Source organism: Entelurus aequoreus, linkage group LG18, assembly GCF_033978785.1.
Source record: "Entelurus aequoreus isolate RoL-2023_Sb linkage group LG18, RoL_Eaeq_v1.1, whole genome shotgun sequence".
Lineage (NCBI taxonomy): Eukaryota > Metazoa > Chordata > Actinopteri > Syngnathiformes > Syngnathidae > Entelurus > Entelurus aequoreus.
The window spans coordinates 18,321,810-18,338,057 of NC_084748.1; the positions used below are offsets into that span (position 1 = coordinate 18,321,810).

The 16,248-nt window shown below is 43.6% G+C and overlaps 1 protein-coding gene across 1 annotated transcript in view; it reads right to left on the reverse strand.

Annotated features, from left to right (window-relative positions):
• The window catches only part of cpe (carboxypeptidase E), a 28,456-nt gene that overhangs the window by 11,577 nt on the left and 631 nt on the right, over nt 1-16,248 (reverse strand). The gene's annotated exons all lie outside the window — the stretch shown is intronic.

The following is a 16,248-nucleotide window of genomic DNA, read 5'->3' on the forward strand; positions in this document are numbered from 1 at the left end:
GAATATCGGATATCGGCAAAAAAAACATTATCGGACATCTCTAAAAAATAATCTGTTCCAGGGTTAAACTCACCATATCAAAACTTGTATTAAATGTATAGGCAATTAGCATTTTAGTAAAGATTATTTTATTTCAAGCCAATAACCTTCTGCTTCTCAAGACCGATAACTTATTTACAAATGTTTTGATGTAAATCGAAGTGTAGTACGTGCACAATCTAGATCAGTTGTTCTCAAACTGTGGTACGTGTACCACTGGTGGTACACCAAAGAATCACTTGATGAAAGTAGTGTTTTATTTTCCTATATTCAAACACAGTGTTACTGTTCAAACCGTGTGTAACGTTCCAGTGGCCAAAATATTACATGTACTTATTCAGCAAAACCTCTGCCTTGTTTTTAATGAATACTTAGGCCTACTATGCTAATGTGTTTTAATGTTGGTCACTATGGTGGTACTTGGAGAGCCAGGTGTTTTCTGAGCGGGTACTTAGTGAAAAAAGTTTGAGAACCACTGATTTGTATAACATAACGTGTACTATATCGTGTATATACTTTATATAACATATGTACTATATTGTGTCTATATACTTTATATAATATATGTACTATATTGTGTCTATATACTTTATATAACATATCATGTACAATATTGTGTTTATTAACTTTATATAACATATCATTGGAAAACCACAGATATAGAGGATCTTTGACTGTTGGCTCTTCTGTTAAATAGACCATCTATGTTTGAGGAAAGGCAGAACTTCCTCCTGTGCATTTTTGTTGAGGAAAATGTGTCTATGCACTGCTTGCTGCTGACTCGTAAGCAACGCTCCTGTCAAATAGACAATCTTTGATGATCAGTGTTTATTAGATTAATGTTATTATTAACTTCCCACTCAAACATCAAGGTGTCATTTTGTACACGGCAGCTTGCCATTAAGGTTTCCCAGGGGGACATCCGGAGTCACCGTGGCAACCCTGAGTGAGCAGGAGGGGTGTGAGGGTGCGGGGGCTTGTTCGACACTATGCGAGACAGCGTGAAAACACAATCACTGCCGCTTCATGCGTCACTCTTATTGTTAGCGCTGAATGAGCATAAAAACGTAAAAGGGAGCGATATTATCTGTGTCAGGGCAGATTTACATATGGCATTTCATTAGGTCGTGCCTTATGAATTGACCCGTGTGGGCCGCGAGGAAGTAATTTACCCGAGTGCAAAAACACAAAAAAGACAGATTTTGATCAGATATTGATTCGAATATTAATCATCCATGAGTGAGATTGGCTGATGCTGAAGACATATAGTTTCTGTAATCTTTAAAAGTGGATTTATGGTGAGTGCTATTGACACTAGAGATGTCCGATAATGGCTTTTTTGTCGATATCCGATATTCCGATATTGTCCAACTCTTAATTACCGATTCCGATATCAACCGATACCGATATATACAGTCGTGGAATTAACACATTATTATGCCTAATTTTGTTGTGATGCCCCGCTGGATGCATTAAACCAGTGGTTCTCAACCTTTTTTCAGTTATGTACCCCCTGTGAAAATGTTTTTAATTCAAGTACCCCCTAATCAGAGCAAAGCAGATTTGATGTTCAGTTTATGAACTTACATTCATATTTTGTTGAAGTATTATTCAATAAATATATTTATAAAGGATTTTTGAATTGTTGCTATTTTTAGAATATTTAAAAAAAATCTCACGTACCCCTTGGCATACCTTCAAGTACCCCCAGGGGTACGCGTACCCCCATTTGAGAACCACTGCATTAAACAATGTAACAAGGTTTTCCAAATTAGATAAACTCAAGTTATAGAAAAAAATGCCAACATGGCACTGACATATTTATTATTGAAGTCACAAAGTGCATTATTTTTTTTAACATGCCTCAAAACAGCAGCTTGGAATTTGTGACATGCTCTCCCTGAGAGAGCATGAGGAGGTTGAGGTGGGCGGGGTTGGGGGGGCGGGGTTTGGGGGGTAGCGGGGGGGTGTATATTGTAGCGTCCCGGAAGAGTTAGTGCTGCAAGGGGTTCTGGGTATTTGTTCTGTTGTGTTTATGTTGTGTTACGGTGCGGATGTTCTCCCGAAATGTGTTAGTCATTCTTGTTTGGTGTGGGTTCACAGTGTGGCGCATATTTGTAACAGTGTTAAAGTTGTTTATACGGCCAACCTCAGTGTGACCTGTATGGCTGTTGACCAAGTATGCGTTGCGTTCACTTGTGTGTGTGAAAAGCCGTAGATATTATGTGATTGGGCCGGCACGCAAATGCAGTGCCTTTAAGGCACGCCCCCAATATTGTTGTCTGGGTGGAAATCGGGAGAAATTCGGGAGAATGGTTGCCCCGGGAGATTTTTGGGAGGGGCACTGAAATTCGGGAGTCTCCCGGGAAAATCGGGAGGGTTGGCAAGTATGACTGGGAGACGCAACTGCTCTGTACTTCTCCCTACGTCCGTGTACCACTCCGTACAGAGGTGTTTTAAAAAGGCATAAATTTTACTTTTTGAAACCGATACCGATTATTTCCGATATTACATTTCAAAGCATTTATCGGCCGATAATATCGGCAGTCCCATATTATCGGACATCTCTAATTGACACTGTAACAATATCAACACAATATCTAAAATAGTTCCTTATTCCCTTTTATTACATACAATTGTTGCCTGCTAACAACCTTTGAGACACTTTTTGTGAGCAAGTCTTGGCAATTTTCTTGTGTGGGAGTGACAGGAAGAAAAGCTCGCTTGGGGAGAACTTGTATGTACAAGTGGAGCTGAACAAAGGAGGAACATATTTGAATATTAAATGTATTTCAGTAGTTCAATTGAAAAAGTGTAACTCTTATATCTTATAGAGCAGGGGTGTCCTAACTACAGCCGCCCGCCGGCGTCTTCAATTTGGCCCCCGAAACGTCTGAGGTTTAATAAGAAATCTGGCCCGCAGGGTGTTTTCTAATTCATTTTAGATACCTGACAACATTATTGCTACAACTTTGCTACCAGCTTGTGGACAACTTGACCAGAATTGTGACCTGAAGAGAATGTAGCACAGCATTACTTATATGACCCAATCCAGACAACCTTCCCTAGTCATGGCGCAAAAAAAAAAAAGGCAACCAATGCAAAAAGTTACACGGTCACACATGGCACAACCTGCTCGGTGAACATTTTGGATACTACAAAAAAAACATCCACGAACCATAAAAAATTCTAAATTACACCCATTTAAATCCATTACAATGCAAAACTCTCTTTTCTGCTGATTAAATAATGTACGTTACGTCGGTTGATGATTGTAAATTCTTAATTAATTAAAAACAAAAAAAGGGGGTTGCCTACAGCCACAGCTGTTCGTGCCAATGTTTAAATCAGAGGTATTGCAGACTGGAGGACACTGGTAGTTAATTAGTCTTTTCATGTTTCTCTTTTTTGTTTTTGTTTTTTACACAAAAAATATGACTTAACACTGTCTGAGCAGTTAATGAAGGTTTTATGAAGGTGCCAGTTTGACCCTGGAACAGATTATTAACTATATTTCCATTAGTTCCAAAGGGAATATGATTTGTTTTTAAATACAATCAACCAGTAGATTGTGTTTGAACTATGCCATGATTCTCAAACTGTGGCAAGTGCGCCACTAGTGGTACGCGGGCTCCATCTAGTGGTGCGCCAAAGATTTTGATTCACTATTTAGTAGGGCTACAACAACTAATCGATTGAATCGATTAAAATCGATTAAAATCGATTGTAAAAATAGTTGGCGATTCATTTAGTCATCGATTCGTTGGATCTATGCTATGCGCAGAGGCAATTTTTTTTTTTTTTAATAAACCTTTATTTATAAACTGCAACATGTACCAACAGCTGAGAAACAATAATCAAAATAAGTATGGTGCCAGTATGCTGTTTTTTTTCAATAAAATACTGGAAAGGATACAATTGTAGTTTGTCTCTTTTATCCGATTATTAATCGATCAATCGAAGCAATAATCGACAGATTAATCGATTATCAAATTAATCGTTAGTTGCAGCCCTACTATTTAGTGTTTTATTTTCCTATATTCGAAGACAGTGTTACTGTTCAAACTGTGTGTAATGTTGAAAAAAATTGTTAAATAAAACATCTGCCTACTTAATCCTTCTGCACTACTGTATTTTGGTGAAAAACGTTGAAGCCAATGTTTTCCAAGAGCCTTGTAGTTTTGGGGTGCTATTCCCCAGAGTAATCCTAGAAGGACACAAACAGCGTGTTGAGTAATATTTGACATGTCAACATTTGCTAGCGTTAGCCGTAAAGCTGCCATCTTGTAGCGTAAGTGTAACAGCCCCTGACAGATGGCCGCTCACCGACAGATGCATCAGCTCAGGGCCGCCGGTCCCTCGCCAGACCGAGCCAACCGCAAGCCCACGGTCGGCTCAGCCGCGCTAAGCCGATCTGTTGCCATGGCAACCGCTATTTCCGCCACCGCCTTAGGGCAGAGCGAGTGGCATAGGAGCCTTGAAGGCCGCGTTACTGTCATTTTTCCCCCCTTTTTGAAGTCGTGCCTCAGACGTTGGAAGTGCAAGATGAGGGAGACAAGGGGGGAAAGAGGAGGGGGGAGGAAGCGGAAGGAACTCGCCTGGAAGCGATGAAGGCCTCGGCGATAATACGACTGTGACTCACGCCTGCGTGCGACCGCCACGCTCTGACGGGCTTATCTACACAAACACGCTATATGTGGAAAAAAACTACACCTTAATGTGCACCAGGAGACACAAAAGACAATGTTTAAGGAGCTAACGCTGACCTAATTTAAGTTGAACAAGATAATCCATCCATCCATTTTCTACCGCTTGTCCCTTTTGGGGTCACTGGAGCCTATCTCAGCTACATTCGGGCGGTAGGCGGGGTACACGCTGGACAAGTCGCCACCTCATCGCAGGGCCAACACAGATAGACAGACAACATTCACACTCACATTTACAAGATAATCCACTGTTGTTCAAAGGACAATTCCACCAAATCAGTGTCTTTTGCATCCACAGGAAATAAAAGATAGTCTGTATTAGTACTCACTTCAGAATCATGTTTAACCCAGGGGTCTCCAAACTTTTTCCACCAAGGGCTGCAGACTAAAAAGTCCAAAGTTGATATTTGTTTATCCATCCATCCATTTCCTACTGTTTGTCGCGGGGGGACTAGAGCTTATCCCAGAAAGCGGGGTACACCCTGGACAAGTCGCCACCTCATCACAGGGCCAACACAGATTTATACTGTATATATTTAAAGACAAAACTTTGTGTCAACTCTGTGTAATAGGTGACTACTTATACATATATATATATATATATATCCATCCATCCATCCATCCATCCATCTTCTTCCGCTTATCCGAGGTCGGGTCGCGGGGGAAGCAGCCTAAGCAGGGAAACCCAGACTTCCCTCTCCCCAGCCACTTCGTCCAGCTCTTCCCGGGGGATCCCGAGGCGTTCCCAGGCCAGCCGGGAGACATAGTCTTCCCAACGTGTCCTGGGATTCTTCCCTGTGGCCTCCTACCGGTCGGACGTGCCCTAAACACCTCCCTAGGGAAGCGTTCGGGTGGCATCCTAACCAGATGCCCGAACCACCTCATCTGGCTCCTCTCGATGTGGAGGAGCAGCGGCTTTACTTTGAGCTCCCCCCGGATGGCAGAGCTTCTCACCCTATCTCTAAGGGAGAGCCCCGCCACCCGGCGGCGGAAACTCATTTCGGCCGCTTGTACCCGTGATCTTGTCCTTTCGGTCATAACCCAAAGCTCATGACCATAGGTGAGGATGGGAACGCAGATCGACCGGTAAATTGAGAGCTTTGCCTTCCGGCTCAGCTCCTTCTTCACCACAACGGATCGATACAGCGTCCGCATTACTGAAGACGCCGCACCGATCCGCCTGTCGATCTCACGATCCACTCTTCCCTCACTCGTGAACAAGACTCCGAGGTACTTGAACTCATCCACTTGGGGCAGGGTCTCCTCTGCAACCCGGAGATGGCACTCCACCCTTTTCCGGGTGAGAACCATGGACTCGGACTTGGAGGTGCTGATTCTCATCCCAGTCGCTTCACACTCAGCTGCGAACCGATCCAGTGAGAGCTGAAGATCCTGGCCAGATGAAGCCATCAGGACCACATCATCTGCAAAAAGCAGAGACCTAATCCTGCAGCCACCAAACCAGATCCCCTCAACGCCTTGACTGCGCCTAGAAATTCTGTCCATAAAAGTTATGAACAGAATATGTGACAAAGGGCAGCCTTGGCGGAGTCCAACCCTCACTGGAAACGTGTCCGACTTACTGCCGGCAATGCGGACCAAACTCTGGCACTGATCGTACAGGGAGCGGACCGCCACAATCAGACAGTCCGATACCCCATACTCTCTGAGCACTCCCCACAGGACTTCCCGAGGGACACGGTCTAATGCCTTCTCCAAGTCCACAAAACACATGTAGACTGGTTGGGCAAACTCCGATGCACCCTCAAGGACCCTGCCGAGAGTATAGAGCTGGTCCACGGTGCCACGACCAGGACGAAAACCACACTGTTCCTCCTGAATCCGAGGTTCGACTATCCGGCGTAGCCTCCTCTCCAGCACACCTGAATAGACCTTACCGGGAAGGCTGAGGAGTGTGATCCCACGATAGTTAGAACACACCCTCCGGTTCCCCTTCTTAAAGAGAGGAACCACCACCCCGGTCTGCCAATCCAGAGGTACCGCCCCCGATGTCCACGCGATGCTGCAGAGTCTTGTCAACCAAGACAGCCCCACAGCATCCAGAGCCTTAAGGAACTCCGGGCGGATCTCAACCACCCCCGGGGCCTTGCCACCGAGGAGCTTTTTAACTACCTCAGCAACCTCAGCCCCAGAAATAGGAGAGCCCACCACAGATTCCCCAGGCACTGCTTCCTCATAGGAAGACGTGTTGGTGGGATTAAGGAGGTCTTCGAAGTATTCCCTCCACCGATCCACAACATCCGCAGTCGAGGTCAGCAGAACACCATCCGCACCATACACGGTGTTGATAGTGCACTGCTTCCCCTTCCTGAGGCGGAGGATGGTGGTCCAGAATCGCTTCGAAGCCGTCCGGAAGTCGTTTTCCATGGCTTCCCCGAACTCCTCCCATGTCCGAGTTTTTGCCTCCGCGACCGCCGAAGCCGCACACCGCTTGGCTTGTCGGTACCTGTCCGCTGCCTCAGGAGTCCTATGAGCCAAAAGAACCCGATAGGGCTCCTTCTTCAGCTTGACGGCATCCCTCACCGCCGGTGTCCACCAACGGGTTCTAGAATTACCGCCACGACAGGCACCAACTACCTTGCGGCCACAGCTCTAATCAGCCGCGTCGACAATAGAGGCGCGGAACATGATCCATTCGGACTCAACGTCCAGCACCTCCCTCGTGACATGTTCAAAGTTCTTCCAGAGGTGGGAATTGAAACTCTCTCTGACAGGAGACTCTGCCAGACGTTCCCAGCAAACACTCACAATGCGTTTGGGCCTGCCAGGTCTGTCCGGCATCCTCCCCCACCATCGCAGCCAACTCACCACCAGGTGGTGATCGGTAGAAAGCTCCGCCCCTCTCTTTACCCGAGCGTCCAAAACATGAGGCCGCAAATCCGACGACTAATATATATATATATACTGTATATATATATATATATGTAATATATATATATATATATATATATATATATATATATATATATATATATATATATATATATATATATATATATATATATATATTAGGGGTGTGGGAAAAAATCGATTCAAATTCGAATCGCCATTCTCACGCTGTGCGATTCAGAATCGATTCTCATTTTTAAAAAATAGATTTTTTAAATTTTATTTATTTATTAAATTAGTATTTTATTTTATTTTTTAATTAATCAATCCAACAAAACAATACACAGCAATACCATAACAATGGAATCCAATTCCAAAACCAAACCCGACCCAGCAACACTCAGAACTGCAATAAACAGAGCAATTGAGGGGAGACACAAACACGACACAGAACAAACCAAAAGTAGTGAAACAAAAATGAATATTATCAACAACAGTATCAATATTAGTTACAATTTCAACATAGCAGTGATTAAAAATCCCTCATTGACATTATCATTAGACATTTATCAAAAAAATTAAAAAAAAGAACAATAGTGTCACAGTGGCTTACACTTGCATCGCATCTCATAAGCTTGACAACACACTGTGTCCAATATTTTCACAAAGATAAAATAAGTCATATTTTTGGTTCATTTAATAGTTAAAACAAATTCACATTATTGCAATCAGTTGATAAAAAAACATTGTCCTTTAAAATTATAAAAGCTTTTTACAAAAATCTACTACTCTGTTTGCATGTCAGCAGACTGGGGTAGATCCTGCTGAAATCCTATGTATTGAATGAATAGAGAATCCTTTTGAATCGGGAAAAAAATCGTTGTTCACTATTTTATTTAGGGACAAAAATGCAATAAGAAACATATGTTTAATGTACCCTAAGATTTTTTATAAAAATAAAGACAATAATGCAATTTTTGTGGCCCCCTTTATTTAGAAAAGTAGTAGAGAGTAGTACCGAAAAGTATCGAAATACTTTTTGGTACCGGGACAACATTAGTTTGAACAGTAACAATGTGTTTGAATAAAACACTGTATGTAGTCATTGCAGCCTGTTTGAGAATGACTTGTCAAAAATACCATTTTCTTTTGACTCAGGGCACTACTGAGCCACCTCTCAGATCAAATAAAATGTATGGGATTAGTATTATTGTTAAAATCCGATGTGTTGTTAAAATCTCGAATAGTTTTATATATATATATATATATATATATATATATATATATATATATATATATATATATATATATATATATATATATATATATATATATATACAAGTCCCAGGCCGCCCCGAAGCAGTCAATCACCTTCATCAGAGCAGGACAGAAGGCAAGCCGCCAGCCCAACTTCTCAGGAGGGCTCCTGGCCACCGCTCGTGACTGGCAGCTCCATGTTGACCTGGGAAGGCAACTCAAGTTCCCGGCCAATATCGCTTCCACGTCACTCCGCCCAGACATGGTGTTAACATCGAAGTCAACCAAGCAAGTGGTGCTACTCGAGCTGACTGTTCCCTGGGAGGAGCGAATTGACGAAGCAAATGAGCGAAAGAGGGCCAAATACGCTGAGCTCACTGTAGAGTGTCGGAGTAACGGCTGGAGAGCCCGCTGTGAACCAGTCGAGATTGGGTGCAGAGGTTTTGCTGGTCACTCACTACAGCGTGTGTTCAGAATCCTTGGCATTAGAGGACTGCAGTCGAGAAAAGCCACCAAGAACATCCTAGAGGCCGCAGAAAAGGCCTCCCGGTGGCTGTGGATCCGTAGGGGGGATCCGTGGTGCGCTACTTGGACACAGGCCGGGGTCTGATCACCCCCGGCTGGGTCGCCCGGGCGAGGGTGTCTGATGATTAAAGACCCGAAACACCCTATGACCCCGGGTTTATCACTGATGACGTGTCCAAGCATCACCGTGAGGTGTATTCAAGTTCTATCACATCTGGCTGAGCCAGTGACCTCCAGGAAAGGCTGGATGACGTCCACGAAAAGAGTGGTGACAACTGGAGAGACAGTGGACAGCCCGGAGAGACGGCAACCGGGGTAGGGAAGGCCAGCCCCCTGACCTACAGCTCCCGCGAGGGGGCACCCAAATCTTGCTACGAAGAACCCTACAGGAAAATACCCCCAGGGATGCCCGAGAGGGGGGGAGGATGAGCATCCCAACAGGACGGATTTAATGGTTATGACCCAAGCAAATGGACAACGGATTACGAGCGCAGTCTGCATATGCGGCAAGGTCTGCAAGAACTCGAGAGGTCTGAAGATCCACCAGACTAAGATGGCCTGCCATGGGAGGGAACAAGTGAAGCGACGCTCAGAAACGGCAGCAGATGCAACAGTTCCTGTTGTGCCTGCTGCAGAACCTGGTCAGACGGAGGAGGAGCCAGGTCCGGAGTCTCCCCACAGTACCCGGAACCTCCAAGCAACACGTTTCCCCCCACCAAGCAGAAAATCGGAACACCGCCGGGTAAAGTGGCCTGTCGCTAACAGCAAGGAGTGGACCAAGCTGGATGAGGACGTAGATGAAGCCCTGGAATCCATTTCGAAGGGTGACGCTGACCAGAAACTTCAAACCATGTGCTCCCTCATAATAAGCATAGGAGGTGAGCGTTTTGGAGTGGAACAGAAGCAAGGAGCAGCTAGAAACCCAGCAAAACTCAATCGGCGCGAAGTCAAGATAAGCGAGTTGAGGCAAGAACTCAAATCCTTAAGACGTCAGTTTAAGGCAGCCAAGGAAGAGGAGAGAACTCCTCTGTCGGAACTCACTAACATCGTAAGAAAGAAGCTCATCACGTTGAGGAGGGCCGAATGGCACCGAAGGAGGGGAAAGGAAAAGGCACGGAAGCGAAGCGCCTTCATAGGCAACCCCTTCACCTTCACTAAGAAGCTTTTGGGCCAGAAGCGAAGTGGTCACCTCGCTTGCCCTGTAGAAGAGATTGACCATCATCTCAATGCCACCTTCAGTGACTCTTCAAGAGATCAAGAGCTTGGCCCTTCTGAGGCACTGGTGACTCCAGCAGATCCAGTGTCCCAATTCAACAGTGATGAACCCACCCTGGCAGAGGTTAAGGAAGTTGTGAAAGCTGCTAGATCTGGTTCGGTCCCCGGCCCCAGCGGTGTACCCTACAAGGTCTACAAGCAGTGTCCACGGCTCCTCAAGCGTCTGTGGAAGATCTTGAAGGTGATTTGGCGGAGAGGGAAAGTCTCTGCTCAGTGGAGATACGCGGAGGGCGTCTGGATCCCGAAAGAAGAGAACTCCAGCAACATCGAGCAGTTTCGTATAATCTCGCTGCTCAGCGTTGAGAGCAAGATTTTCTTTAAGATCCTGTCCCAACGACTTACCGAGTTCCTCTTGAAGAACGCCTACATAGACACCTCTGTCCAGAAGGGGGGAGTACCTGGAGTGCCTGGGTGCCTGGAGCATACAGGAGTGGTGACACAGTTGATCCGGGAGGCAAGGGAGAACAAAGGAGATTTGGCAACTCTCTGGCTTGACTTAACCAACGCCTACGGATCTATCCCGCACAAACTTGTTGAAATAGCACTGACAAGACACCATGTTCCTGGGAAAATCTGTAACCTCATCATGGACTACTACAACAACTTCGAAGCAAGAGTCTCCTCAAGCCAAGTAACATCTGCCTGGCACCGCCTAGAGAAGGGCATAATCACTGGTTGTACAATCTCAGTGTCACTCTTCTCCTTGGCAATGAACATGATTGTCAAGTCTGCGGAGGTTGAATGCAGAGGGCCAAAATCAAGATCTGGGACCCGGCAGCCCCCCATAAGAGCTTTTATGGATGACTTGACAGTGATGACCACATCTGTGCCTGGGTGCAGGTGGCTCCTCCAGGGGCTTGAACGGCTCATCACATGGGCAAAGATGAGCTTCAAGCCAGCAAAGTCCAGGTCTCTGGTCCTAAAGAAAGGTAAAGTGGCCGACCATTTCCGCTTTACAGTTGGAGGGTACTTGATTCCAACGGTGACCGAAAGACCTGTTAAGAGCCTGGGCAAGATCTATGATAGCTCCCTGAAGGACGCAGTGGCCTTGCAGCAGACAAAGAGCAACCTGACCTCATGGCTCACAGCCATCGACAAATCTGGTCTCCCAGGAAAGTTTAAAGCCTGGATGTACCAACACGGAGTCTTGCCTAGAATACTCTGGCCTCTGTTAATCTACGAGGTACCAATGACAACGGTTGAGGTACTAGAGAAGACCATCAGCCAGTTCCTGAGGAGATGGCTGGGGCTCCCTCGGTCCTTAAGCAGCATTGCTCTTTATGGCCATTCCACCAAGCTGCAGCTCCCTCTCAGGGGACTGTTGGAGGAATTCAAAGTCACCCGCTCCAGAGAGGTAATGATGTACAGAGACTCCGCAGATGTCAAGGTCGCCTCGGCAGGAATTGTTGTTAAGACCGGGAGGAAGTGGCAGGCACAAGAAGCCGTAAGCAGAGCAGAGGCGCGGCTGAGGCACAAAACCTTGTTGGGTACTGTGGCAAGGGGAAGGGCAGGCCTCGGCAGCTTTCCAAAGCCACGTTGGGACCGGGCCCGTGGCAAGGAGAAGCGCCAACTGGTCCAAGAGGAGATCCGTGCAGAGGTGGAGGAAGAACGTTGCTGCCGGATGGTCAGCATGTCCAAACAAGGGGCGTGGACAAGGTGGGAGCATGCAGAACCTCGAAAACTCACCTGGGCAGAGCTCTGGAGAGCTGAACCTCTGCGCACAAAATTCCTCATACAGTCTGTGTACGATGTCCTCCCATGCCCCGCCAACCTGCACATCTGGGGCCTAGCAGACACTCCGGAGTGTAAACTGTGCCAGAGGAGGGGCACCTTGGAGCACATCCTGAGCTGTTGCCCAAAGGCACTAGGGGAGGGGCGGTATCGCTGGCGCCACGACCAAGTTTTAAAAGCCCTGGCGGATTCTATCTGCGCAGCGATACAAAACAGCAAGTCCCAGGCCGCCCCGAAGCAGTCAATCACCTTCATCAGAGCAGGACAGAAGGCAAGCCGCCAGCCCAACTTCTCAGGAGGGCTCCTGGCCACCGCTCGTGACTGGCAGCTCCATGTTGACCTGGGAAGGCAACTCAAGTTCCCGGCCAATATCGCTTCCACGTCACTCCGCCCAGACATGGTGTTAACATCGGAGTCAACCAAGCAAGTGGTGCTACTCGAGCTGACTGTTCCCTGGGAGGAGCGAATTGACGAAGCAAATGAGCGAAAGAGGGCCAAATACGCTGAGCTCACTGTAGAGTGTCGGAGTAACGGCTGGAGAGCCCGCTGTGAACCAGTCGAGATTGGGTGCAGAGGTTTTGCTGGTCACTCACTACAGCGTGTGTTCAGAATCCTTGGCATTAGAGGACTGCAGTCGAGAAAAGCCACCAAGAACATCCTAGAGGCCGCAGAAAAGGCCTCCCGGTGGCTGGATCCGTGGCTGGATCCGTGGTGCGCTACTTGGACACAGGCCGGGGTCTGATCACCCCCGGCTGGGTCGCCCGGGCGAGGGTGTCTGATGATTAAAGACCCGAAACACCCTATGACCCCGGGTTTATCACTGATGACGTGTCCAAGCATCACCGTGAGGTGTATTCAAGTTCTATATATATATATATATATATATATATATATATTAGGGCTGCAACAACTAATCGATTAAATCGATTAAAATTGATTATAAAAATAGTTGCCGATTAATTTAGTCATCGATTCGTTGGATCTATGCTATGCGCATGCGCAGAGGCTTTAAAAAAAAAAAAAAAAATTTTTTTTTTTTTTTTTAAAATAAGTCTTTATTTATTAACTGCAACATTTACAAACAGCTGAGAAACAATAATCAAAATAAGTATGGTGCCAGTATGCTGGTTTTTTTCAATAAAATACTGGAAAGGATAGAAATGTAGTTTGTCTCTTTTATATATATATATATATACAGTCATGACCACAGAACTTTTCTCCAGAAGGTCTTATCTTTGTCCATGTAATGTCAGACGAAACAAAAATTAAGCTGTTTGGCCACAATACCCAGCAATATGTTTGGAGGAGAAAAGGTGAGGCCTTTAATCCCAGGAACACCATCCCTACCGTCAAGCATGTTGGTGGTAGTATTATTCTCTGGGCCTGTTTTGCTGCCAATAAAACTGGTGCTTTACAGAGAGTAAATGGGACAATGAAAAAGGAGGATTACCTCCAAATTCTTCAGGACAACCTAAAATCATCAGCCCGGAGGTTGGCTCTTGGGCGCAGTTGGGTGTTCCAACAGGACAATGACCCGAAACACACGTCAAAAGTGGTAAAGGAATGGCTTAATCAGGCTAGAATTAAGATTTTAGAATGGCCTTTCCAAAGTCCTGACGTGTGGACAATGCTGAAGAAACAAGTCCATGTCAGAAAACCAACAAATTTAGCTGAACTGCACCAATTTTGTCAAGAGGAGTGGTCCAAAAATTCAACCAGAAGCTTGTGGATGGCTACCAAAAGCGCCTTATTGCAGTGCAACTTGCCAAGGGACATGTAACCAAATATTAACATTGCTGTATGTATACTTTTGACCCAGCAGATTTGGTCACATTTTCAGTAGACCCATAATAAATTCATAAAAGAAACAAACTTTATGAATGCTTTTTGTGACAAACAAGTATGTGCTCCAATAACTCTATCACAAAAAAATTAGAGTCGTAGAAATTATTGGAAACTCAAGACAGCCATGACATTATGTTCTTTACAAGTGGATGTAAACTTTTGACCACGGCTGTATATATGTATATATATATATATATATATATATATATATATATATATATATATATATATATATATATATATATATATATATATATATATATATATATGTATATATATATATATATATATATATATATATATATATATATATATATATACACATGCATAGGCGCCGATCCCGTGGGTGCTTCTTCGGGGCCCGAGCATCCCACGTGGGATTGATGGCATCTTTGAATCTTTAAAATTATTTTTGAAAAACCAATCTTGTTGTAGTCAATTTTGTGGCGAGTTTGGTCCGTTTTACAAAATAATAAAGCCACAAATTATATGGGGTATTAACTTCGCTGAACGTCTATTTTATATATATGTATATATATATATATATATATATATATATATATATATATATATATATATATATATATATATATATATATATATATATATATATATATATATATATATATATATATTAAAGTTAAAGTACCAATGATTGTCACACACACATTATGTGGCGAAATTATTCTCTGCATTTGACCCATCACCCTTGATCACCCCCTGGGAGGTGAGGGGAGCAGTGAGCAGCAGCGGTGGCCGCGCCCGGGAATCATTTTTGGTGATGTAACCCCAAATTCCGACCCTTGATGCTGAGGGCCAAGCAGGGAGGTAATGGGTCCCATTTTAATAGACTTTGGTATGACTCAGCTGGGGTTTGAACTCACAACCTACCGATCTCAGGGCAAACACTCTAACCACTATATATATATATATATATATATATATATATATATATATATATATATGTGTGTGTATACATATATATATATATATATATGTGAAGTGAAGTGAAGTGAAGTGAATTATATTTATATAGCGCTTTTCTCTAGTGACTCAAAGCACTTTACATAGTGACACCCAATACCTATGTTACATTTAAACCAGTGTGGGTGGCACTGGGAGCAGATGGGTAAAGTGTCTTGCCCAAGGACACAACGGCAGTGACTAGGATGGCGGAAGTGGGAATCGAACCTGGAACCCTCAAGTTGCTGGCACGGCCACTCTACCAACCGAGCTATACCGCCCCAATGTATATATGTATACATACATACTATATATATATATATATATACACACACATATAAATACATATGTATACATATATATGTATACATTTATAGATACACTATATACAGTATATATATACACAAACACATATATATGATACACATATATATACAGTATATGTATGTGTGTATATACATACATATACATATATATGTATACATTTATAGATACATTATATACAGTATATATATATACACACACATATATATATATGATACACATATAGATACAGTATATACAGTATATATATGTGTATATATATATACATATATATGTATACATTTATAGATACATTATATACAGTATATATATGTGTATATATATATTCATATATATGTATACATTTATAGATACATTATATACAGTGTATATATATATATATATATATATATATATATATATATATATATATATATATATATATATATATATATATACACACACACATATATATGATACACATATAGATACATTATATACAGTATATATATATATATACACACACACACACATATATGATACATATACATATATATACATATACATATATATGTGCATATATATATATATATATATATGTCTTGTTCCTCTAATGGTGTGATTAATTATGGGTTATTATTACAGCTGCATTATAGGAGCAATGGCGACTGCAGAGTCATTATTATAATAATAGCACAGGTCTGCGTGTCTTTTAATACACTCACCAGTGTAGATTACTAGCAAGAGATTGTCA